Source organism: Hemibagrus wyckioides, linkage group LG27, assembly GCF_019097595.1.
Source record: "Hemibagrus wyckioides isolate EC202008001 linkage group LG27, SWU_Hwy_1.0, whole genome shotgun sequence".
In the NCBI taxonomy this organism is placed as follows: Eukaryota; Metazoa; Chordata; class Actinopteri; order Siluriformes; family Bagridae; genus Hemibagrus; species Hemibagrus wyckioides.
This window is the reverse complement of record NC_080736.1, coordinates 6,626,638-6,652,822: the sequence shown is the minus strand read 5'-3', so window position 1 is coordinate 6,652,822 and position 26,185 is coordinate 6,626,638. Positions and strand designations below refer to the sequence as shown.

General features: G+C 40.6%; 1 protein-coding gene across 1 annotated transcript in view; it reads left to right on the top strand.

Moving 5' to 3' along the window:
- The window catches only part of kcna4 (potassium voltage-gated channel, shaker-related subfamily, member 4), a 257,062-nt gene extending 245,053 nt beyond the window's left edge, over window positions 1–12,009 (top strand). The window contains exon 4 of the mRNA XM_058381850.1: window positions 10,004–12,009. The gene's annotated coding sequence lies outside the window, so the exon portion shown is untranslated. The remainder of the gene's footprint in view (window positions 1–10,003) is intronic.
- The last annotated feature ends 14,176 nt before the right edge of the window (window positions 12,010–26,185 follow it).

Here is a 26,185-nt window from a genome sequence, read left to right as displayed (position 1 = left end):
CAATCAAGCTGATTAATAATTAATGTGTCGCTCTGCCATATGGGACACCATTACCAAATTAGCCGTACCATGGCAATATGTAAACCTGCTTGGCCATAGTGTGGGTGTGTGTGTGTGTGTGAGAGAGAGAGAGAGAGAGAGAGACCTTGTCATGTGCCAAAATATAGCACCATATTGCATATGCAGACAACTATTCCAAACTGCTCTAACTCACTTCAAGACTTGTGGTCAGGATTCAAACATCAGATGATTTTGGCCCTCTAGGGTCCTCTATTTCTCCCCTATCTACACAAGGCCCCTTTTAATGGTAACCAGTTTACTCAAAGCAAACTTACTGTACAGTAATCACCTAAGGGAAGTTATTAGGTTATCTTTTCATGTACATATTTGCTGGTGGTATATAATAAGACAATATTATACAGGATGTGGTAGCTGAGTGGTTACAGATCAGAAAGTTGTGAATCCCAGGACCACCAATGCTGGGCCCCTGAGCAAGGCCCTTAACCCTCGATTGGCCAGTTGTACATATGAGATAAAGGCAAGTTGCTCTCGATAAAGTTGTATGCCAAATGCTATGAATATAAACCTGAAAAAAATACCACTATTCATGTAATAGGTGTCTAAAGAACTTTTCCAAAGCATTATCAAATATCACACTTTCCAGCACGCTTGTTATCCCTTGTCAATCTCTGTGGCTGTCAGTGATTCAGGTTTGTTTGACGGAAGCACAAAGTCCACTTCACACAAGGCAACAACAGAGCGTTTCCAGTCCAAGTTTAGCGCCTGGGGCATAACAGCTCTGACTCTAATCTGCAAAGAGAGAGCATCCAGAGTTCAGAAGCTTGGTAGTGTTACGTGAGTGTAGTACCCACTTCCAGGCCACTGTATTTCCCTGTGATTGCATACTGCTGCAGTTCAGAGTGATCTGATTCAAACTGAGATGGGATAAGAGCTGAGTTACTGCTTTCATCACAGTGCTGAAGAAGCACTTGCTTATTTATGGAAAGTTGATCAATGCTATCATTTAAAGCAGCAGCTAAGAGTCTGAAGGAAGGAAGGAACGAAGGAATGCTGGAAGGAAGGAAGGAAGGCAGGCAAGCAGAAAGAAGGGAAGGAAGGAAGGAAGGAAGGCAGAAAGAAGGGAAGGAAGGAAGGAAGGAAGGAAGGAAGGAAGGAAGGCAGGTAGAAAGAAGGGAAGGAAGGAAGGAATGCTGGAAGGAAGGAAGGCAGGCAGAAAGAAGGGAAGAAAGGAAGGCAGAAAGAAGGGAAGGAAGGAAGGAAGGAAGAAGAGAAAGAATGAAGGAACAAAGGAAGGAATGAAGGAAGGAACAAACAAAGAAAGGAAGCAATAAAGGAATGGAGAAAGGAAGGAAGGAAGGAAGGAGGAAAGGAAGGAAGGCAGGCAGAAAGAAGGGAAGGAAGGCAGGCAGGAAGGCAGGCAGAAAGAAGGGAAGGAAGAAAGAAAGGAAGGCAGGAAGAAAGGAGGGAAGGAAGGCAGACAGGGAGGACGGAACAAAGGAAGGAACAAAGGAAGGAAGAATTTAGATAGTTCAGCTTGTTCTCATTGCCTATAGTCAGCTAATTAGCGCTGTCCTTCACACTTGGCATGGAACACAGTCGGTGTGCAGGACAGTGGGCAAGATGGCACTTTACTGTATGTACCTTTGAGGTCAAAACCTTTATGGGGCACATCCAAGACTTTTTCTGGTGTGACTTTGGAAAGGGATCAACTAAATAATGTTTCATAACTTGAAATAAGTTCACATTATTGCTTCTGTAGCAAGAGCTAAAATAGCAGATGCTCCACATGAACAGATTTAAAGAATGGTTGAAATGGAGAGGAGACATTTATTTAACATTTTTTTACAGAGAGTCTCCAGTGTCAGCACTTTGCAACAGTCTGTGGGAAATTTGTGAATGAGTTTCTTAAGAATGAAGATCTTTGTGGTTTCTCAGCACCATGACGTTTCTTTTTTTTTTTTTACTATGAGAATGAACTAGTTTAGTGGACATCCCACAGAAAATAAAGTAAAAAGCAGAATTTATCAATGTTCTTCCACAAAAGAAAATCTGTTAGTCTTGGAACATTATTATAGTATAAGAGAAATAAAACACTTCATTATTGAATAATAATCTTCTTTTATTTGTTGGTAACACTAATACAGCGCAATAATATGTATTCTATAAACCAGGTATGTGGAGGGTGTTATTTCCATATATATACCCCGAAACAGGGTGTTGATCCTGGGTTAAAACTTTTATCTGACATTTCTGCAGTTAACATGAGTTCCACTATTCTGAACTTTTGACTTTGCTCATCTCAAGACATGGCTGCATGATACAGCAGAGAAATGAGACGTGAATCAACTATAAGTAGGGTGAATTACAAGAATGCGTAATTCATGCTTTGTGATTCATTCATATGAACACCTCTCCCTCTCTTCCTCTCTCTCCCCTACTGCTCCCCCTGCTCACACACACACACACACACACACACATTAAAGAAACAAACAAGTAAATTGCGAGTCCTGCCAAGCTGCTGTCACGAGCTGTCTGTGCTCAGTGTTGCACACCATTTAATTATGGAAGGAGAAATCTCCACGCTAAAAGGGCCATATTAATAGTGTCATCTATTCGACGAGTAATTATTCAGGACGCATTAGGCTTCACGCTCCGAGCTGCTCCGTGACAAATGAGAGTGGAAATCGCAACAAATGCCGGTTTCGATTCTATCTTGAGTAGTAACCAGTTGTATGGTTGGATATACAGGACGGATATACAGCATTCCAGGACTGGGATTGTGTGTGAAAGGCGGGTTGTGGGTCAATAAAAGTGTAACCATGAGGTTAACCCATGGTCAGGTGTGAACAGCTTCACAGGAAGGATGTAGCTGTTGCTCATGGGGTTGTATCAGTGGCTTTTCACAGCTCTTTTCTACATAAGAGAGCTTTTTCCTCTGGACTGCTGGAGCCACAGTTTCAAATTTCACCACTAGTTGGCAGTCAAGACTAAGAGTTCGAGACTAAGCACTGTAATAAAGTGCTTGTAGTGCCTATGGTTGACTTAGTGTACATGCACATGTGTGTATCGCTTAAGAAAGATCTGTGCTTTCAAGAACGAGACATGTCTTTCCTGAAGACTTCTTTGACATGAGCCATTTAAAGGCTGTCTAGGGGATCAATAGATATTGGGTGAAATTGTGGAATACTGGCTTCTTTCCTTTTCTTCCCACACAATCAACAAATTAAGGCTTTATCGCCTAAGAAACTTAACCCATGTTACCCTCATTATTGCATTAACAAGATAAGATTAAGCCACTTGGAGAAATATTGATCTGCCCAAATTGGAAGTAAAAGATGGTCCCTGACCCCGGACAGGAAAATGATGTTGCTAGTCAAGTGCAAATCATGTGTGTGAGAGAGTGAGAGAGAAGAGGATTGTGCTATAATTGTGGTGCTTAGAGATAACAGAACCTTTCCAAGACAATTAGCAGATGACAGCAGGATCCATAGTAGATATATCAGCTCAGTGAATGGAAGGAGCCAAACGCCCAGCTAAATGGACTACGATAAGATCAGAACCTGGCCTGAGCCACACAATAATTACTTCCACTAGAGATCCACCATGAGCGGATGCAGGGTGGATGAGCTTTTTGTGTTTTTTAAAGTGTAATCAAGGCATTTTTCATAGCCGTGAACACGAGTTATCTAATTCAGCTGATTCGTCATCAAATAAAAATTCCTATTAATTAGACCAGCTGTCAAAAAAGCAGGTCATAGGTTCAAATGTTTGTATTGTATTTAGATTTTATGTCTATTCTGTAATAAATACTTTTCACTCTAAGAAATAAAAGGTTTAATCTAGAACACTCGAGAAGTTTTCAGTTGTTCCAGTGGAGGAAATATCCAGAAAGGTTCCCAGGAACCCTCAAAGTGCAGAACCTATGTACCCTCTCAGAAAAAAAACACTTCACTTAGCACCCACTAATGCTCTAGAAAAATTCTAAGCAGGAGAAAAAATCCCAGTCATGTTTCTAGATAGAACCAATCTATGACTTTTTACAAAACCCAATGTCTTCACATAATGGCACCATTTCTATCTGTATTCTTTCTTCTTTCTTGAGTTCTTGTGTACAAATTCTTGGAGGGAAGATAAGATTTCTTAACTACCCCCCAAAAAAGAGAGGCTGCATCTAGGACCTACTATAAAAGGCTTTTCACACTGTGTTATAACCCCTTGTTATAATCGCTTTTAAATCCAGGTACACGAACGTTTCACACTTCTAATTTAGAAACAGGGTTAGCAGTGCTTTTCACCCGGGGTTATGAAACTGCAATGCTTTTCACCCAGGGTTATGAAACTGCTCCAAATCAGGGTTAGTGCCACTTTTGGTGTTGTTAGAAGAAGAAGCCTTTATTATCACCACACATACATTACAGCACAGTGGAATTCTTTTCTTTGCATATCCCAGCTGAGGAAGCTGGGGTCAGAGAGTAGGTGCAGCTATGATGCAGCACTCCTGGAGCAAAGAGGGTTAAGGGCCTTGCTCAATTGCCCAACAGTGGCAGTTTGGCAGTGCTGGGGCTTGAATCCCAACCTTCTGATCAACAGCCTTAACTACTTGAGCTATCACTACCCAGTTAGCCCAGCGTTGACGTGCCAAACATGCACAGCGTGAAATGATGTGATGATAGAATGTTAAAGATAGATGCCTAGCAACAGACACCCTGGAAAAAACTGAACAGCATGTGCCTCATATCACGTGAAAACCGGGACGTAGCAAGACTTAACAAGAATGTCTTGGTAGGTAGAGAGCTGGGAAATCACAAGGCTGTTGATTTGCCAGGGTTTAGGAATGTACAGTGTGAAATGTCCGATTATGAATAACCAGGATTAATTGTTCAGGTGAATAAAATATGAGTAATGGAATGTCCATTTACCCGGAGTTTACAGTGCTTAACTAGTGCTTAACAAGTGTGAAAAGAACTAAAGAGCCTTAAGGAATGGTTCTGTGGTTTTAGGAAGAAGCCCTTTAGAAAGTTCAAATGGATTAAAATTTATGCCATGATTTCTTATCTCTCAGTCAGGGTTTCTAGGCAACACTAATATATCCAATTCTTACAAACCCAAACGCTTCTCCATTCACCTGTTGAATGATATGTACAGTGTCACCCATGCCGTCCGTTTCTACTCATGCTGTCTTCTTCCTTGTGGCAGCAGGTAACCATGGTAGCAAGCCAAATGCCCCCACTTGCTTTGCTTAAAAGAGCATTTTGCATTGGCTTCAGGTCACTTATTTTCTTCTTTCTGGAAAAAACCGACAAACAAAAAAAGTACTGATGGCACCTTGAATGTAACACCACCCATTAACATACGCTCAGAAGAAGAAGAAGAAGAAGAAGAAGAAGAAGAAGAAGAAGAAGAAGAAGAAGAAGAAAAAAAAAGCACACTGTCTAGCCGTCTGAATTCATATGGAATAGTAGCAGGACCAGACCTGACCCAGAATATGAAGATGGCAGCTGAAGTGAGCTCTGGCCGCCATTAAACTGGAATGTAATTTAGCTCTGTCGGCTGATCGACAGAGTGTATTTCTTACAGCGGCGTTATTAAATCACTCCTGCCTCCTGCAATAACCACAAGCACCCTGAATGCAGGAGTGAGCAACCAGGCACAGACACAGCTTTCAAGCAGCTGTCAATCACTCCTAACAGCTCACTCACACCACCACGCTTCCTCCGAGTCACCTAAATTGCTGTATCAATAGTGTAGCTGGTGAGTCAGGAAGTGCATGGGAAAGGAGAGAAGTGCCCTTCTGACATGAGAGAGAGAGAGAGAGAGAGAGAGAGAGAGAATGCAGGCTTTAATTTGACCTTATCACCTCAACATGACTGTCTTTTATTAACTGCCAATCCATGAGAACGAGAGAAGGTCCACTGTCCTGCTGGTCTGCAAGCACTGCTGCTCAGGGACAGTCAGCACCACTCAATCAATCAAGAATAATCAGCCCCATATGAAGCTGAATGGGGTTTAATCAGGGCCTAACATGCTCATAGGGAGTGTAAATCCTGTAAAAACCGGATATTAAAAATGACAATACACATGGTAGGCGCTAGCCAAAGGCCTACAATGGAGCTTAATTGCAGTTGTACTATTTGCAGTTGCAGTTTTTTTTTAATAAATATTACATAACTAGTGTTGTGTGAATTTATAGTAACATCTTTGTACTTTGCATTTCAAGCATTCCGCTCCCGGTATTTGAGAACTCCTGCCTAATACAGAGAAAGAGCTGGAGCCGAAAACCTCATCAGAATGCGGTGCATCGTGATGCCCTTGCAGCGTACACTTCAACCATGTTGTTCAAAACATTTACTTTCATGTATTCAATTAGCGCATTCAGATGTGCCAAATAACCTTACAAGTCATGGTACATTTCATGAAAATAATGAGTGTAGCAGCTTATCAGCGCAAACATAAAGACAGGAAGACGCTTTGTGTTCTGAGCAACAAGACCGGATAAAGGACTACACTCCGTGCTCATTAATGCAATGTATGTATTATTGTGGTTCACTTCTGCAAAATATCAGTTTCTTATTTTAGAAAAGTTTCAGGATATCTTCGATCGAGTAACTTGAATTATTCAATATCAGTCGATCAGTTGACGCTGATCATTAATAACATTGTTCATTTAACTAGTCCTTGTGTCATCTATATGATTAGTATTAGCAATGAAGATTGTAAGGATTTATTTTTTAAAAATCCTGTCAGAAACACTCGTTTTAGAAAGTTTGGCTAATTCATCTTCAAATATCCTGAGACAATTCCTGTCAGGTTACTTCAATTCAATTTAGCTATCTAACTAGCACTAGATATGAACATTTATTAGACACCACTTAAAATATCCTGTTCGGATTCCTGTCAGGTTGCCTTAGTTTAGCCATTCAACTAGCATTAGCAGTAAAGATTATGAACATTTATGAGCGACACTTAAAAATATCCTGTTCGAATATCCTGTTACCTTCTTTTCGCCATTTAATTAGCAGTGAAGATTGTAAACATTTAGGAATATGGCTTAAAATATCGTCTTCGAATATCGTCCTGTCGGGTTACCCCATTTTAGCGATCTAAGTAACATTACGCAACGTCTATTAATATGGCTTAAAATTTCCAGTTAGAATTCCTGTCAGTTCACCTCATTTTCTAACTAGCACTAGCGGTTTAGGAACAATTACTAACTTACAAATCCTGTAGATTAGCTAGTTGTCTAGCTTGACTTAAAAGATACCTGTCAGGTTAGCTCAAATTCTCGAAAAACTCTTTTTATCGTTCTAAAACTTTGCTTTACAGGTGTGCTTTAATGATACATGCTTCACGGATATCTAAAAACAGAAAACGCTACTGGCAGTGTTCATCTTGTTCAAAGTCATTCAGTTCTATTCACTCTGTATGTTCAGTACACAGGGTTTTTCTGTACACTTACAAAAGGTAGTCCAATTGTACACACCGCACCTGTCTAAGCAACGCTAAGTGACTGGTTAGCTGCCCTGTGGGCACAGTGCTGTATGTACTGTACTGTGTAAAACAGTGCGACCGCACATCAACTACTGTCAGCTTGAAAGGGCTTTCACCATCTTTCCCATGCCTACTCTGTCAGTCATTTGGGCTTTTGGGTAATGGGCCTTGAAGTGAAGAGAGAATGCCTCTATATACATGTGGTGTGTGTGTGTGTGTTGAGTGTTCTTGGAACAGTGCCAGAGCAATGATAAATGACGTATGGGGTGCCTCCATAGTTAAAGAGCTTGGCTTTGGGCTAAAACTAATTAGACCTTTCACTTAGCCGACATCAGCTACTGTACACGCGCTGTTTAATGTTCACTGCCCTGATACGGATGTGTGAGTGCATCTCGCTAGGCACTGAGGGTCTTTCCCATTTCTGCGGCTTCCTCCCAGCACCAGACTGTCTGGCTGAATCGGAAACGTTATTACACACATTCCCACCAAAGTGCTGGCCATGACTGGTGTGGATTTCCAGTAATTTTTGTGGGAATATACCAGGAATTTGCAGTGATTTCCGATATTACGTAGTAGCTTCTGTCACAGGTTTGTCCGGAAGCTCCTGATCTGCGGATCTTCACACAATGACTCATGCAGAGTATTCGTTTAAAAGATAGCAGCCAGATAGATAGTGAGCAATGTTTTTAGCTAGTGTTTAGAAGGACTAGTGTTTCTCTATTCAGGGTGGGGAATCTGATGAATTTCCTCTCAGCCTGGCTTATCATTAAAACCTTTTGATATGCAGGTATATCTGGGAGTGAAAAATAAATAAATCAACTTTGCATAATTGGATGCCCCAGCACTGCCCTTAATAACCATTATTATACATTTCTGAGTAAACAAATATTTTTGTTTGTGTGGTGCATAGAGTTCAAAAGCAAGGCTGAATTTGACTGGTTAGTCGGCTACAATTCAAATTGCATTTCTATTTTCTATTCTAATATGCAGATGCACCACATGATCTAGGGCTACAAACAAACAAACAAACAAACAAATAAATACACCGATCAGGCATAACATTATGAGCAGTGAAAGGTGACGTGAATAACACTGATGATCTCCTCATCATGGCACCTGTTAGTGGGTGGGATATATTAGGCAGTAAGTGAACATTTTGTCCTCAAAGTTGATGTGTTAGAAGCAGGAAAAATGGGCAAGCGTAAGGATTTTAACGAGTTTGACAAGGGGCAACTTGTGATGGCTAGACCACTGGATCAGAGCATCTCCAAAACTGCAGCTCTTGTGAGGTGTTCCCGGTCTGCAGTGGTCAGTATCTATCAAAAGTGGTCCAAGAAAGGAACAGTGGTGAACCGGCGACAGGGTCATGGACGGCCAAGGCTCATTGATGCACGTGGGGAGCGAAGGCTGGCCCATGTGGTCCGATCCAACAGACGAGCTACTGTTGCTCAAATTGCTGAAGAAGTTAATGCAGGTTCTGATGGAAAGGTGTCAGAATACACAGTGCATGATGGGTCAAGGCTGTTTTGGCAGCAAAAGGGGAACCAACACAATATTAGGCAGGTGGTCATAATGATCAGTGTAAATGTGCTGTTATGTTAAAATAAAAAAATAAATAAATAAATGTAACAGTTAAAAAGTAATTCATTAATCAATAAAATAGTGTTATTGTTGGAAAATGACTGCGATATAACAGGAATAAAAAAAGACGCCAGGTGGTACACCCTGCTGTGTTTTATTCCTTACTTAATTTTAACTTTTAATTTATTAAGTATGATTATATTATTTCTATCTAACATTTACCGTATATATAAATTATGCGTTAACTTGAATCAGAAGCAGAAAGCAGAAAAGCACCCAAAATCATGAAAAGGCTTTCCAATAATTTAGAACATATGTTAGTTTTCCACTATGAATATATAATAGATGCCGATTTAACCATCATGAAATCTGCTGTAGCAGTAAAAACCCCTGTGGGCCTCAAAGAAACCTACCAAGAAGCTAGCGCAAAAATCAGGACTGTGTAGTTCATTCAATTTGTAACCATTTACATGACCAGTAGTGATTTTGATGGTCTACATAGAGCTGATGACGACGTAGCCTTTGTGCTTGAAGGCATGAGGTTTGTATTATGAGCACATTTTTACTGCATTGTTTTGCCCTGTGGCAAGCTTTAGGACGTTAGGTTTACTCCCATCTTCCTTAGACCAATTTGACAAGCTGTTCAATTTAGCTTGTTGGTTTTTTTTGTCATGCATGTGTAAGTGGAAGAGAAAAGTGCAGACAATCAATAATTCATTTATAAACAAACTTGACTAAAGCCTTAACTTAAGTTTACTCATTAGACTTCTAATACAATTCCATTAATTCCTATTAAAAACAGAACGTAAGTCTCCCCTGACATTTCCTTGTATAGTATTCCATCTCATCTTGCACATCTTTCACATAACTCTCTCTCCCTCTCTCTCTTTCTGTCTCACTCTGTTTTCTGAAGGTTATTCATTGACAGGCAGCAGAGACAAGAGACCTGCCGATGCATCGCTCTTTATACTGCTGAAATCCAGGGGATCGGGGTTGATGCCGGGATTTGACGTCAGCGGAGACGTCGAAAGCCTTGATGCCTTTGATTCGGCAGCCGGCAAGGCCGAATGGAAAGATTCCAGGTATAAAAAGTCACGGTGGGCGCAGGAGGCCGTCCAGATTGGACAATAAAAGCTGACAGCTGCTGTGAGTTTGGAGTGCACTTCAGTGACCCCTTGAGGACAGCGTCCTGCTCCCTGCACATAATTACCTGAGCTTTCTTCCATGCTTGCTGTGGTGTGTGCTGTCCTCAGCGTGTGTGAAGCCCTTTCATCAGGAATGAGTGTGTGTCTGTCTCACATCACTTTCCTTTGTCTCGGCCTCCATAGCAGATGGCGATCTATATCGATGCAGAAGTGGACGATTCAGATCCCGCTCTGGTGTGCTGATTACGCCGAACCGTAGACGCAGTGCGTTCTTTTTTTTAATAGAAATATACCATGGAACGGTACATCAACATAATGAGGAAGTAGGTGTCTATAATCCTGTCAGATGAATGACTCGCTTATAGTGAGGATCAAATGCCTTGTTGTGAAAGCAAAACCACTTCGGGTTCATCTCATCTCTCTGTCTTTTTGCAACAGGATTTTACATGAATTCAATTAGTTTAAAGCACCTAGAAGTGTGTTGAACAAAGGGCAGCTTTTATTAAGGAGCTTCAAAACAAGGCTTGTGAAATGTTAAGGACTTCGGAGCTATGCATATATTTCGGAATTAATTTCATTTCAATTTGGAAGAGGTTTTTTTTTTGCAGCTGAATTTTAGTGTTGCAAGAGATTCACTTCTTATTAAAATCCTACAGTATATCTTACTATATCTCAGAACATCTTAGTATTTTATTCATTCTTTCATTTTAAGTGAAGGGTCAGATCCAGAGCCCTCTGAACTCTGGTGGGTTGCCAGTCCATCATATGGCACCATACACAAACTCATTCACAGGTAGGAGGAAACTGAAAAACCCTGAGGAAACACATGCAGATCAGGGAGAACCCATGACACTGTACACAAACAGTATCCTGAGCCCAGTGTCCCTGGAACCGTGAGAAGGTAAACGCTTCCCATGCTTCCCATAAATTATAATTTAGTCATCCATCCATCATCTATAACCGCTTTATTGCTAATTAGGGTCACGGGGGTCTGCTAGAGCCTATCCCAGCGCACATTGGGCGAAAGGCAGGGGTACACCCTGGACAGGTCTCCAGTCCATCACAGGGCCACATATAGACAGACAACCACACACACTCACACTCACCCCTATGGGCGATTTAGAATTACCAATCAACCTAATGTACATGTTTTTGGACTGTGGGAGGAAACCGGAGGAAACCCACACAGGCACGGGGAGAACATGCGAACTCCACACAGAAAGGCCCACCCCTGTTCGAACCCGAGATTCGAAACCCAGGACCTTCTTGCTGTGAGGCAACAGTGCTAACCACTAAGCCACCCGAATTTAATCATTATTTTCCTAAATATCATTACAACACATAATTGATTTTACTCTACGAGTCCTACCTACTCTATATATTTTAAATCAAATATTTTGCCTCTTCAGCTCATAGCCTGTTTTGACACCATCTACTAGTCATTAATATTCATAAAGCACTCACCTAATGTTCATTAATATTTATTAGCTTGCTAATAGACTGCTTAAAAAAGGGGGGAAACGGATTTTACAGGTCATTACACATGGACATCTTTATTAAAATCACTGCTTTGTAACCAAATGAAAAAATAAAAAAAATAGCTGATTTGTTATTTAATGTCATAAAACCTAAATGAAATGAAATTGTACTGATGGGTTTTTATCGGTGTGCTGACGGAAATGAGCTTCGTAAGATCAAGTTCAAATTGTAAGAAGTTAACACTTAAAGACTTTCTCATCAGCCCCTCTAGCATTACTGTTTTTGAGCCTTTTTAGTGGAAAACGACTTGAATTTGGTGAAATTGCAAGAACATGAATCTTCAGTATTGTTCAGAACAACTCCTAACAGTGAAGGCACATGTAATGACTTTCTATTAAGCTGCAAACATGTCTGATTCCTATGCATCGAAGAGGGCTTTGACCCAATGTGTGCTGTGATGATGTCACAGACCATGAAGTCTTGGTCTAGATCTGAGGCTAATCTGCAAAATCATCAAAAGTCATTCTAAAAAACCGCAAGCTCATCTGAATATTGTAATAATAGGTTGGCTTCATTTTACAGTTTTTGAGATTTCTGCCATTGAATAAATAAAAATCATGAAATTATTCGATGAATAGATTATTGCGTATGATCCCAAATCACATCATTTTGTACTAAATATCATGTGAAAATACTTTTTCACTTTATATTGGACTAGGTATTTATATTAATGTTGACTGCTCAATGGAAATAAAGCTATTGAGCTGACATGGTGTGTAAAAACAAGGAGGTTCTTCCTCGTCTGAGAGCTAACAAACCTGCACTAGAGTTTTCACATAATCTCAATCCATATATTTCATATCTCTTTTCTCCTCGTAGTCTAAAATTCCCCTTTCTCAATCCAAGCTCTTGAAGGTTACTGGCTATAACAAAGCTTGATGTCCTTTCTGCATCATGTCACAGCTAGTCATGGCAATTAGGATTCAATTTACTGAACCAAATCCTTCAGGCTGTCTCTTTCAGTGATGTGGCCAAACTGTGCCTCATGAACTCATACACGATGCATACCTTAATCGCAGACACAGTTTTTTTGGTGTGTTTTTCTCCAGTACAATGAGTGTTTCCGTTTGCCAGATTAAGATGGTTTGGACATGTTCAGAGGAAGGAGAGTGAGTATATTGGTAGGAGAATGTTGGACATGGAGCTGCCAGGCAGGAGGCAAAGAGGAAGGCCAAAGTGGAGGTATATGGATGTAATAAATGAGGATATGAAGCTAGTGGGTGCAAGTGTTGAGGATGCAGAAGATAGGAATAGGTGGAGAGAGATGATTAGCTGTGGAGACCCCCTTGGCAAAGTTTGACATTGAATTGAATACTATAGTTTTTTTAGGTAATTTAGTCAATAAGGTTGAGACTGAGGCTTGTTCTGTTTACAGAGTGATTCGATTGTGTCGTTTATTATTTATTTGATGCCTTACATCACTAGGAGTCAACACATGGAGCTGAGCTTTTTTTGATTAGGTTAAATTATGTAATTGTCAGCCTTGATTTTATAAAGCAATCAAACAAAAACTGGCCACACAAGTTCCATTCAGATGGACGGCTTAACCGATTTATTAAAATGAACAAAAAAAACAATTGGTTCTTGAGTCGAACATCATTAGCTACCACAGTACAAGCCTTGAAAGGGTGAAGGATGCCACATGCCTTGCTCTAAAGTACACAAACAGTTTATACGCTCAGGAGGGTCATATATCAGTAACCAACTACATTGCCCTGAGATACTGAAAAGGAAGCCAGCTGTGATAGGGTAATCCACAATATTCATCCCAAACATGGAGGGAAGTATTTCTCTCCCTTCTCTTTCCCAGCAATGAGCATTCCTCCATCATTCCTCCTTCATGTAGGAAGCCATAACCGACTGTCTCTATACCGATGATTTAATGTAAAGCATCCCGAACAGAATTTGCTCCATTCCTCCTGCAGGCCACAGACATAGCGGCTATTTTTATTAACAACAAAACCCCGGAGGTAGGACATGAATCAAAAATGCGTCTGCGTTTTGCCCGAGTGTCGGAACATTCCCCAAACACAGTCATGGGAAAAAAAAAAAAAGGTGGTGCAGTCGGAGAGGTTTTTGGGACAATGCATAGCTGAGATTCTGGAGCACACGGATGTTATTGTATAAGAAAGTGATGAGAGACAGGAGAGCTGTACAGACGATATGAGTGTAAGTTCAGTCTACTGAGATTTGGGAGCATGGTCTGTAGGACTCGGTGTTCGTCTCAGTGTCTCGTGTCACAGAAATCAATGCACTACTGCAGAGATTAATGGAAGACTTACTCGCTCTCACAGACCTTTGGTGAGAGTTCCCATAGGATTCATTACAGATAAGTTAATACAGAGATATTAAAGTTGCCCAGCGGAGCTTTTGTTTCAATGAGAGCTACACCTATAGCCCTTTGATACAAACGTGAAGCAAATGTGAATGCTTTTGTCTTTTTGGGGTTCTGCAATCGCTCAGGAGGTTGGCTTGGTTGACTGGCTTGGTTGAAAGCAACAATAAATGGATAAAAAGTCTATGCTCCACTATTCATTTATAAATTAAGAATTGTAATCATTAGTAAATTGCTGTTGTATAAGACAACCCCCCCCTCCACCCCCAAAACCTCAGGATGTGTCATTTCACAACACCCCATTGTTGATTGTTTCCTACAGCATGCCCTTGAGGGTTTGATTCATTAATTACTTTCTAAAATGACTTCTATGTATAATACATTTCTTACAAGAACCCTTAATAGAGCTCCATGGAGGCTTTATTCTCCAAGATTTGGTTATTTTTAAACGGCTATGCTTTGTAGTTCACTAGCTGCCACCTTATTCAGCATGGGCTTGTGGATTAGTAACAATTCACATGACAAATATTAATATTTAAGCAGCCACCCTTTCTTGTGGCTTCATTCATATGATATGAAATTAAACAAAAAATCCGTCCACAAATCTTTAACAAGAGATGGTTCTCTATCATTTTTTGTGTGTGTTCCTCCATGTCCTAAACTCATCTTCTTACATATTTTTCTGTCTGTGCCCCTTGTACTTTCTCCCCTTATTTGGGCATATCAATCTATTCAGGCTTCTCTCTCTCTCTCTCTCTCTGTTGCTCACTCACCCTCTCTCTCCATGTAATTCTCACCCCCAGCAGCAGAGAGGCTGACTCACCGGCTCCCTCATTAAGCCCTTGCCAAATCTCAGAGATTGAACTAGAGGGTAGAGAGAGAGAGAGAGAGAGAGAGAGGGAGAGAGAGAGAGAGAGAGATGGAGAGAAAGAGAGCGAGATATGCCTCCAGCATCTCCACAAACTTTAGTGACACACTGGAGGTCACACAGACAGCCGTAAAACATCGGGGTATGGTTTGTGCACCGGTTCCAATTTTCTTCTGGCCTGTTCTGACCCACACACCTGCGAGCAGGAAGGGAGATGTTGCAAGAAACTCAGTTATTGTTTTCAGTCAAGAAATAATGCCATCTTCCTCCGCAAGTTCAGTTAAAATCAGGTCCTCCCCTTTCTGTCCTTGGAGCATCTGACCACTGGCTTACTGTGGGAGGCTTTGGCAAGCTCGTTCTCTGTATGGATTAGAGAAAAAGTAAAGCTTTGGATTTGCTGTTCATTGTATATGCAGCAAACTTGCTTTGCACCAGCCAATCCCACTCCCCGCCAGCAACTTTCGAGTGGCTGCCACGGTTAGTTTAGAGGCTGTCTGCAGCATCTGTGAGCTGGTAGAAACAGACCCAGACCCTGCTGAACATGGCAGCTCAACTGTTTATTCATTACCAGTCTGGAACTTCCCAAAAGATATTTCTTTCAAAAGCAGCTGTAGACTTAGTCACTGCATCCTCGCTGTCATCTGATAAGGACGACTGTAAGGAGGGCTCTGTTGCACAAGCGTCGAAATTGTACATTCTCATCCCATAAATCATTGATTTCAGCTGACCTGTATTGGCCACTGAGTCGCTGTTTCGTCTAGAGAGTGACTCAGAGGCTTGGGCTTATTTAACTCTATCTTCCTGCCTGCCTGCCTGCCTGCCTGGGTTTAAATCTCCCTGCTGAGTGTGCTGTGTCGTCAAAAGCAAGGATATAAAGGGGGAATATTTTGAGGTGAGAACACAGTTGTCGAAAAGGTGCAAGCAAGACAATGGGAGATTAGCTAATGCAGAATAGTAACGCTAACAAGAAAAAACAACTCGAAGAAAAGCATGAAAGCAAAACACAATAACCGAGAACAGCTTTGGAGGGTAGGACAGCTGGAGCTCCAACTGTGGTCATAAGCATATAGTTCAACATTCACACAGGCAAGTAGAAGAAAGGTAATAATGGCTATATGATGGTGGTATTTAATGCAAATATGCTGTCACTGTGGAACTGCTGGAAAGTCTCACCAATAAAAAAATAATAAAAATAAAAAATTCATCATAAAAGAACAAAATGATCTTTTCCAATAACATCTTTCTGAATATTGCCAAAATTATAAAATATGCTTTTAAAAAAACTCACATTTAGGTCATTCTTTGTGAATATATAAAGTACATTCTACTTTACCGGGATATAGCAATCCTGCTCACTTTATTTTTTGTATAAGTTATGACTCATGAGGCCTATTCCTTTTGTCCTAGCCCACTACGCAGAATGTGTGTACATTGGTTTGTCCAGCACTAGAATGACCCTATCAAAGTCCCCCTGAACCCTGCACACCCACAAAGGGTTTTGCAGCATGAGGTTTCCTGTGTTTTGTGCTTTTCCAGTTGGCCAGACTGGATGTTATTTCTGTCTCTTGCACTTTCTGCCCCCTCTCCATCAAATACCTGAAGTTCATCTGTAGATTTAATCTCTTGTATATTTAATGCTGTTGTTTTGTCTGTTTGTCTGTCTGTCTGTCTGTCTGTCTGTCTCTCCCTCTGTATCTCTCTCTCTCTCTCTCTCTCTCTGCAAGGGCAATGTTGTGTATGTCAGTAAAGCAGATTCAGAAGACAGACGACTTGCCTTGACACTGCTAAGTTAACTAATTTGTATTACAACACTATGTATGATTTATAGAGTAATCATATGCAGTGCACTGCTTCTCATTACCCATTCTTCTTCATTCCAAGATTATAAAATGTGAAATAAAACAAGGGAAATTACATTTGAAAGCAAAGATGGTTTATGTGAGAGGGGAATGTAAAATATATTAATTGCAATCCGTTCTGTATGCATGTTTTAAGCCTTATATCAAATTATTTTAATCAGGGCAATTAATAGATCTAGAAATTTAGTCACTTAGTAAGACATTTAATCAGTCTATCAGACATTCAATCATTCAGTTGATCAGACAGTCAGTGTGTCAGTCTGTTTGTCAGATTGTCAGTGAGGCAGTTAGTCAGACAATCATTGAGGCAGTCATTTAGTCAGACAGTCAGTGAGGCAGTTAGTCAGACAATCAGTAAGTAAGTCTGTCTGTCAGACAGTCAGTGAGGCAGTCTGACAGCCTAGCAGTCAGTGAGGTGTTTAGTCAGACAGTCAGTCTGTCAGTCAGACAGTCAGTGAGGCAGTCTGTCAGTCAATCAGTGAGTCAGTCTACCAGACATACAATCAATGAATCAGTCATTCAGTCAGAAAGTCAGTGAGTCAGTCTGTCAGCCTGGGAGTCAGTGAGGCATTTAGTCAGACAGTCTGTGAAGCAATTGGTCAGACAGTCAGTGAGGCAGTCAGTGAGCTCAGTTAATCAGTGAGTCAGTCATTCAGTGAGTCAGTCATTCAGTCAGTGAGTCAGTCTGTCAGTCAAACAATCAATGAGTCAATCATTCAGTCAGACAGTCAGTGAGGCAGTTAGTAAGACAATCAGTGAGTCAGTCATTCAGTCAGACACTCAGTGAGTCACTCTGTCAGTCAGACAGCCAGTGAGGCAGTTAGTCAGACAATCAGTGAATCAGTCTGTCAGTCAAACAGTCAGTGAGGCAGTTAGTCAGACAATCAGTGAGTCAATCTGTCAGTCAGACAGTCAGTGAGGCAGTTATTCAAACAATCAATGAGTCAATCATTCAGTCAGACAGTCAGTGAGGCAGTCAGTCTGTCAGTCAGTGAGTCTGTCATTCAGTCAGACAGTCAGTGAGTCAGTCTGTCAGTCAGAGAGTCAGTGAGTCAGTCATTCAGTCAGTCAGTGTGTCAGTCTGTCAGTCAGACAGTTAGTGAGGCAGTTAGTCAGTCAGACAGTCAGTGAGGCAGTTAGTCAGACAATCAGTAAGTCAGTCTGTCAGTCAGTGAGTCTGTCATTCAGTCAGACAGTCAGTGAGTCAGTCTGTCAGTTAGACAGTCTGTCAGTTAGACAGTCAGTGAGTCAGTCTGTCAGTCAGACAGTCAGTCTGTCAGTCAGACAGTCAGTGAGTCAGTCATTCAGTCAGTGAGTCAGTCAGACAGTCAGTGAGTCAGTCTGTCAGTCAGACAGTCAGTGAGTCAGTCAGACAGTCAGTGAGTCAGTCAGACAGTCAGTCAGACAGTCAGTGAGTCAGTCTGTCAATCAGACAGCCAGTGAGTCAGTCTGTCAGTCAGACAGCCAGTGAGTCAGTCATTCAGTCAGACAGTCAGTGAGTCAGTCTGTCAGTCAGACAGCCAGTGAGTCAGTCAGACAGTCAGTGAGTCAGTCTGTCAGTCAGACAGTCAGTGAGTCAGTCTGTCAGTCAGACAGTCAGTGAGTCAGTCTGTCAGTCAGTGAGTCAGTCAGTCAGTCAGAGAATCAGTGAGTCAGTCTGTCAGTCAGTCAACAGCACAGAGATGACATTTTACACTGCAGTGGAGAACAATTTGCTGCAGTTTCATTTACCTCTTCATATTTGAATCTCATTACCATAACTGTGTTTGAAGCGTTTCAAAAGCAATTTTCCACTGAGCCCCCCTTCCCCTTCTCACTGGGCTGTTTTGCCCTCTATTTCATTACAGAGGCATGTGCAATAAAATAATTAGTGCAGTGTAGTCCAGGCCTGAGCACGCATGCTCTGAGTCTCTCTAATCCTTAATAAGGCTGGCCGATGAGTCATCAACAGGGCTGAGAGAGACAGAGCAAGCACGAGAGAGCAAGAGAGAGAGAGAGAGAGAGAGGGATGGATAGGTATAGATACTGTTACGAAGGGCAAAAGAGGATGTGAGACCTTTTATAATAAAGATGAAGGTGTAACGTGTGAATATCCAGCTCAGTAAAGCTTCCTATCACACACATTGAGCCATGGCTCTTTTAATAAACAACTAGAGTCATCAACAGAAAGATCAAACTGTGGGCGTTAAACCATGCGTGCAAGAAGGTAGCAACAGCCACACGAGTCATGCTTACTTGTAAGATGTAAAGAGTGCATGTATAAAATACAAATCTGTAATTTTCTCACCCTGATGGAATGTTTTGGCAGCTTTCTGATCAAACTAAACATCATATCGTCACAGCAGCAGCATCTCACACGGCTGGTTTATTTCATCACGGATGCAGTTTTCAACTAGTGATGTATTAATCATAAGTCTTTCGAAGGTAACCTTGCAAACGATCAAACCAAAATCCTTTAAAAATGTAATAAATAGCAGCATAAGGTTTGTCTCACAGGTTTAAATGAACAAAATGTATTTAGCTCTTTTCCAAACACCTCACATGACACAAGAAATCGTCCTGGTGTCCCATATGCAGCTTCATAACAAAGACAACTGAATTCAAATGAAAAGTTCTGAATATTTAAAGATATATCTGCATATTAAAATATTTTTGTCAAATTTGACCAACTTTCTAATATCAGCTAGCTGAAATCCGGACCAGACTGTGAGTGCTGAACTAAAAAAACAGAATCTCCATGCACTAGCGTAGCTTTTTTTGTAGCATGTGTTTATTTGGATGCCATAAACATGATCATCTAATAGCTCCAGGTAGCCGGTGAAAGTCGTCACAGCGCTACTGAACTTAACTGACTGCATCCTTCAATAAGCAGTCGGCAGTCGCCGTTCCCTCAGTGCACTTCGGCTTCACACTGAGTCGAGTGAGGGAGCGAGAGATGCATGAAAGAAGTGAGAGGAACGAGGGAAGCGTTACCCCAATGCTGATCTGCAGGCGTCAGTCATGCTGGAGTGTTGAAAGCCAGAAGGGGAGGGGTGGAGGGGTGGGAGTGGCTGTCTTTTGTCTCTGAAGCCGGTCATCTCATCCAGAGGAGAGCTCAGAGGAGCATGAACCCGATGTGATGACGCACACAAGTTGCACTTGTAATTCTGCCCATGTGGAAAAAGCTTGCAAAAACAACAACAAAGAGAGCCATGCACCCCAGTCCTGTGTTGCTGTCTCCTTTTGCAGGAACACAGACGTTTGTTCGAAAAAGTGAAATGGATGAGAGGAGGATGGAATAAAAGCCTAGTGAAGATCCTCTGTTCCTGAGTCATAATACACAGGCAAGTTTGAGAAGCTCAGAGGTAAAAAGGAGCGAAGCTGGAAATCAAAGCTTGATGAATAAAGATTCTTGCATCCTCTTTTAGAATGTCAATCTCTTTGCAGCGTTTTGATCCTGGAGCTCATTTCTTGTTGATATTCATAGCTCTTCTGATGAAGGTGTGCAGTCTGTTCTTTTCAACAGCAACACTCGGGAGTGAAAAGAATACTATATGAGCTCGAGATGTTTCTCCTTATACACCCTGCCTGAATTGTTCAGGACCGACTGATCAGCCTGGTCCAAGCTTTGAACTAAACATTGCCAACTTTTACAAACATTGCACGCGTGGTATTACAAATATAGCTTTGCTTGATGTATACTAACACATATTTTGTTGTATTAGACATTCGAAACGCCTAAAAGTAACTACGCAGGAACTAAACAGGAGCAAATGAATGATATCATGCTGACTTTATTAATATAGTGACTAATAGATAGCGTGTAATTACTTAGTAACTCTGTAATTATTGCTTAATGCAAATTATAATGAACTACCATGCCAAATCATTACTTTATTATTACTTACTGAGTAATTGCCCAGTATTTATTAGTAGTTAATAGTAGTCACTTAGGTGTCAATATAGTATGACTCATTTTTTTTTAATGCTTAGTCCCTAGTTCTTCCTTCGACACTGTCACAAAGCAGCTTTATCATTCAACGATCACCAAATCCCATCATCTTCTGAGTGATTACAAATCATTACTGGATTTTATCCAAACAGTACTGATTGTGTTATGCAGTATGATCCTATAGTGAATAAGAGTCCTGGGATGAGCACAAGACAGTATGTATGTTTACAGCAGGTACGAGTCTACTCTATCCAAAGCAATTATCAATCCATCTTTTAGAACCTAACATCTGCGATGCAGAGATCGGATATAATGAGCAGCGATGAAGAACCCTGGTGTACGAATGAGGACTGATGAGTCAATACGAAGTTGTTGCTCAGGGAAGGATCTTGGGTTTCAGTGCAATTTCCAAAAAGATTCTAAAGAAAAAGTTGAAAAGTTTTTGCACAGCAGTGATTAAGTGAATTTTGTGCCACAGTGAAACTGTCTGAAAAGCTTCCATCGTTTCCATCTCGCTCTCCTTCTCTCTTTCAGACGTATAAGGGGTGACCTATTAGATAGAAAGGACTATTCGATTTCAAACACCTTTGTCGGTTGATTGTTTTGGCATAGCATCGTGCTGCTTATAATGAACCTTCCCTCCGGCTGTTCTCAAGTTGCCATGCCAACCGGTGGACTCTTCCGTTCAGTTCCGATCACCTAGACAACCGCTCCTCTTCCTCACTGATATCGTCATACTCGTGCTCCACGGCCCGGCCGAGACTGGGCGCTTGGCACATCCCTGGATTTTGATTGGCTGGAACAGCAGGGCTATGGGGCCTTGCAAAATAAACAGCAGACTAAACCAAATGCTCTGCTCGCTGCACAGTTTGCTTTTGCTATGTTTGCAGTAATGTGGGAGCGATGAGTCAGACACGGCACACTGCGCAGTTTTCTGATGCCTCGCCATCCATCCATACCTATACACAGTGAACAATGTGTGAAGAGTCTTAGTCACGTTGTGTGCTGCACATAATTTCTAATCAGGCCTGACAGGATGTTTGTAATGGCACTTGCTGCCTTTGATTTGCTGATTTGTGGAGGAACCGCTTTCCTGAAGCGTCGATAGATAACAATAACACAGCCTGGGATTCTGTGCAGGTTGATATTTGTCAGTTTTCAGCATAACGGCATGTTTAGAGTGAAAACAGATGCGAGGCTTTTAATCAAGCCCATTCAGAACGACTAGATCACTCTCAAACACAGTTCAGAGGTTGGGTAACGCTTTACCTCTTCACCTAGAAACATGTTAATTATGTTTACATTGAAATATTCGGGGACCGAATTGTTATTTTGTGCTGTCTTTTTTAATATTCTTGTGTTATGCCACACTAATGTCACAAGGGGACACTGCAAGTGTAGTATAATGGCATTTAAGAGGACACGAGATTTCACCCATCTCATACAGCCAGGTTTGAGTGTTTGCTTGTTAAAACAAATGAACAGGAGCTTATTTTGTCAGTCACCAGATTCCAGCAATGTTTAATGTCATATTAATGGGAAATCCAACATGGACTGCAAATGTTGGACTCCAGATTGCAATGCTGAGAAGACACAAAGGTTTTGGCTAGTTAGCGATCTACACGATGGTACATACGATGGTATTAGCATGACAGTTAAAGCTTAGGAAGCTGATCTGTTTGAGCAGAGTGTACAGACGAGTAGATATGAGGGTTTCGTAGAATAAGGAATAGAGCAATGGACTAGTAGACGAAGACATATGCAAAGCAAAGGATAAATCCCACTGGAACCACTATCAGAGGTAGCTGAATGGCATTGTGGGAAATGTAGGAAACTAGAAACCGATCTGAATATAGATAAGTTGAACATTTTAATGTCAAAAAATCTTGAAAACAGTTAAATTTTTTATTGTCATCAACACCAGAAATTTGTAAGCACTAACAAACGTGAAGAATGTAGGAGATTATTTCTTGAGCTCACTCGTCGACACAGGAAATGAGTCTACTCATTTTATATAATCACCAAATAGTAGCTTCAAAGCCCTGCGGCTTTATATAATCAGAAACCAAAATAAAGCATTTATAGGTGCTGAGCAGTTACAGAAACAGAAAGCTTGCCGTGAGTGAATTAATTCAACTACAAATTGAACATGCACTTGACACATGCTGTGTGCCGTGTATTGAAATAGTAGCTCATCACCGGCGAGAAATAAAGACGACCCGTATTACAGTTTCCAGTCACACTTCCCGGCACGTCCTCCAAACAGTTTCAATCAAAAATTCCACTTGGCCCTGCTGTGCACCAAACACCTGTCAGCTCAGAATGTGGTGGTTTATGCTAGCGCGAGGCTACAGCCTAGCCTGGGCCAGACCTCTATATCTGTGTAGGAACATTCCTTAAATCTGACATAAATGAATTCCAGCAGCACCAAGGTCACAGACGACTGCGAGATGGCTGGCATCACTCTTTTCTAGCTCATACCTAACCCTTAATGTGGAGGGAAAATATTTCCTCATACCTAGAGTTAGCTGTAATTGTTATTAATTAAAGGCCGCGTAACATGACAGAGCAGGAAAAGAAATGCTGTTATGTATGCATACAGTTAAGTGCAAAAGTTTGCATCCCCCTTAGTTATTGGATAGAAAAAACTTTTTTTTTTTTTTTACAGTTTATCTACATAGGAAAAAATACACTTTCAGGCAAATAGAAACAACTCAAATTGTTTTGAACTGACTGTTGAATTCAGTTTGGTCAGAAGGTGTTCATTACTTTTCAATATCAGCAGTAGTTACAGTTGCAAGTAACTTATGTGCTGAAGTTTTCTGTGAGATTTATTATTATTTTAACATAATTAACATGTTTGGAAGGAGTCTCCATTCTCAGTGCTCTTTTCCAACATGGGGAAGTCTTTAGGAAAGAGTACTTTCTGCTTCGTCTTATTCGCTTCAAGAGAGGAACAAAAAAATGGAGCAATGTCTATAAATGATACTGATAAGATTGAGTATGGACCGGCTCCCTCTTACCTCAAAGCTCACACTATACCTTGCTCCCTCAGATCTACTAGTACTGCTCGACTGATCCCACCATCTCTCGGGGTACAAGGTAGGTATACATCTTCTCTGTTCAGGCACTAAGGTGGTGGAGTGAACTTCCCCTAGATGTCCATACAGCAGAGTCACTGGCCGTCTTCAAACGAACCTACCTCTTAAGCTCTAGCTCTTATTTTCCATGTTTGTATTATGGATTGTTGTATGTTGGACAAAAAGTTTTTAGACTCATGGTATCCTAGTCTGTGACCAGTTGAACCAGTGTTAATGTATTCATTGATAGAGACTTCAAATCACTCTGGATAAGAGCATCTGCCAAATGCCAGAAATGTAAGCGTAAGTGATAGCATAAACTATATACAAATAACAAGCATAGTTGGTCATTTTTTTAATAAATGGGGGAAATAATGCAGCAAATTGCTGTGTATAAAAGATCTAAACCACTTTAGGATGGAACCTGACCACACCACACCCATTGTTTTCCATTCCTTAACATAATAACTCAACATACATCATATTATTGCTCCTTCATAAATATCTTAAAGTTTCAAATCTCTTGCTTTGTTTTCACCTTCCAGTAGCAGAGCATGCTATAAACCCGTGCGTCTGTTCACGTAGTCTGAGAAAATTAGCTTTCCATTTCCACAATCAGACACTTTGTGAAGCCACAAAAACATGATACTTCCACTTCCTGTGATTGTAATCAATTTAATACAGCCCCAAAAGTGACGAAGCTGAATCACAGACCCAGTAATGAGTCGCCTATGAATACAATTCCCTACGAATGGTGTCATGCATTACGTAGCTCCTGGTTTTACTCTCTTCAGGAAATGGTGGCAACAAATTTAGAAGCAGACTTTTCACTCTATTAGTCTTCCTGTCAGAGCCCAGGGCACAGATGATGAATTATTCAAACTGTAATTAAGCCACAGATTAGGATTAGTGACTGCATGACGAATCAGGGCATAATGTTGCAAAAAAAATGTTGCTGAATACTGAACATTATAAAGAATATCCAGACAGGTTAGAGGCTGCTTGTTACTATGGAATGAAAGCATTACCTTAACACCTTAAAGCAGACAATTTATTACTCAGATATTGAATGATTCATTATGTGACAACTTCAGTTAATCTAATAGGAAAGGTATGTGTGTGGAATGTAAGCGTGAAGCACCTGAGGTGAAAACTGACCTTTTTTACCTTGTTAGTCCATGTCCTCGATATAGTAAATGGTTCATCTATATCACTAACTGATTGACTGAAAGGAAATTATACTGTAATTCAGCGACTTTTGTGCCTCTGATTTTTTATTTTTTTTCCCATCCAGATGATAAACTCAGATTTTGCTTAAAGTAAAGAAGCCTTACATTTTTTAATTGGAGAAAACAATCATTTCTCACCCTCCATTATATTCCAATGTGATTAAAACAGTTTTCATTATCTATACTTCTGTCCTTTGAGCTTAATTTAACTACCGTCGAGTTATGTGCCTCCAGGACCGACTGTTTTATGGATAATATGAAAAGTTAAAATGAATTAACCATAAGTGTAGCAGATGAGGGCTCAATAAGCTTATCTTTCGAATTACGGCCATGTTTTCTTTCTAGGAGAATAACGGCGAAATAACAAAAATCGTTGGCATTATTTTAATTATTCAACAAATCGATATAGTGAAATAAAACTGAAATAAAATTGGCTGATATCCCGCAGAAAAAAAGTTAGTTAGATAGATAGATAGATAGATAGAGAGAGTGAGTGAGAGAGAGAGAGAGAGAAAGAGAGAGAGAGGAAGATAGTCAGGAAGATAGTCAGATAGATAGATAGATAGATAGATAGATAGATAGATAGATAGATAGATAGATAGATAGATAGATAGATAGATAGAGTGAGTGAGAGAGAGAGAGAGAGAGAGAGAGAGAGAAAGAGAGAGAGAGGAAGATAGTCAGGAAGATAGTCAGATAGATAGATAGATAGATAGATAGATAGATAGATAGATAGATAGATAGATAGATAGATAGATAGATAGATAGATAGATAGATAGACACACACACACACACACACAGGCAGACAGACAGACAGACAGACAGACAGACAGATAGATAGATAGATAGATAGATAGATAGATAGATAGATAGATAGATAGATAGATAGATAGATAGATAGATAGATAGATAGATAGATAGATAGATAGATAGATAGATAGATAGATAGATAGATAGATAGATAGATAGATAGAGAAACAGTTAGACAGACAGACAGATAGATAGATAGATAGATAGATAGATAGATAGATAGATAGATAGATAGATAGATAGATAGATAGATAGAATACTCAAATGCATGTAACTACAAACACACAGACACACACAC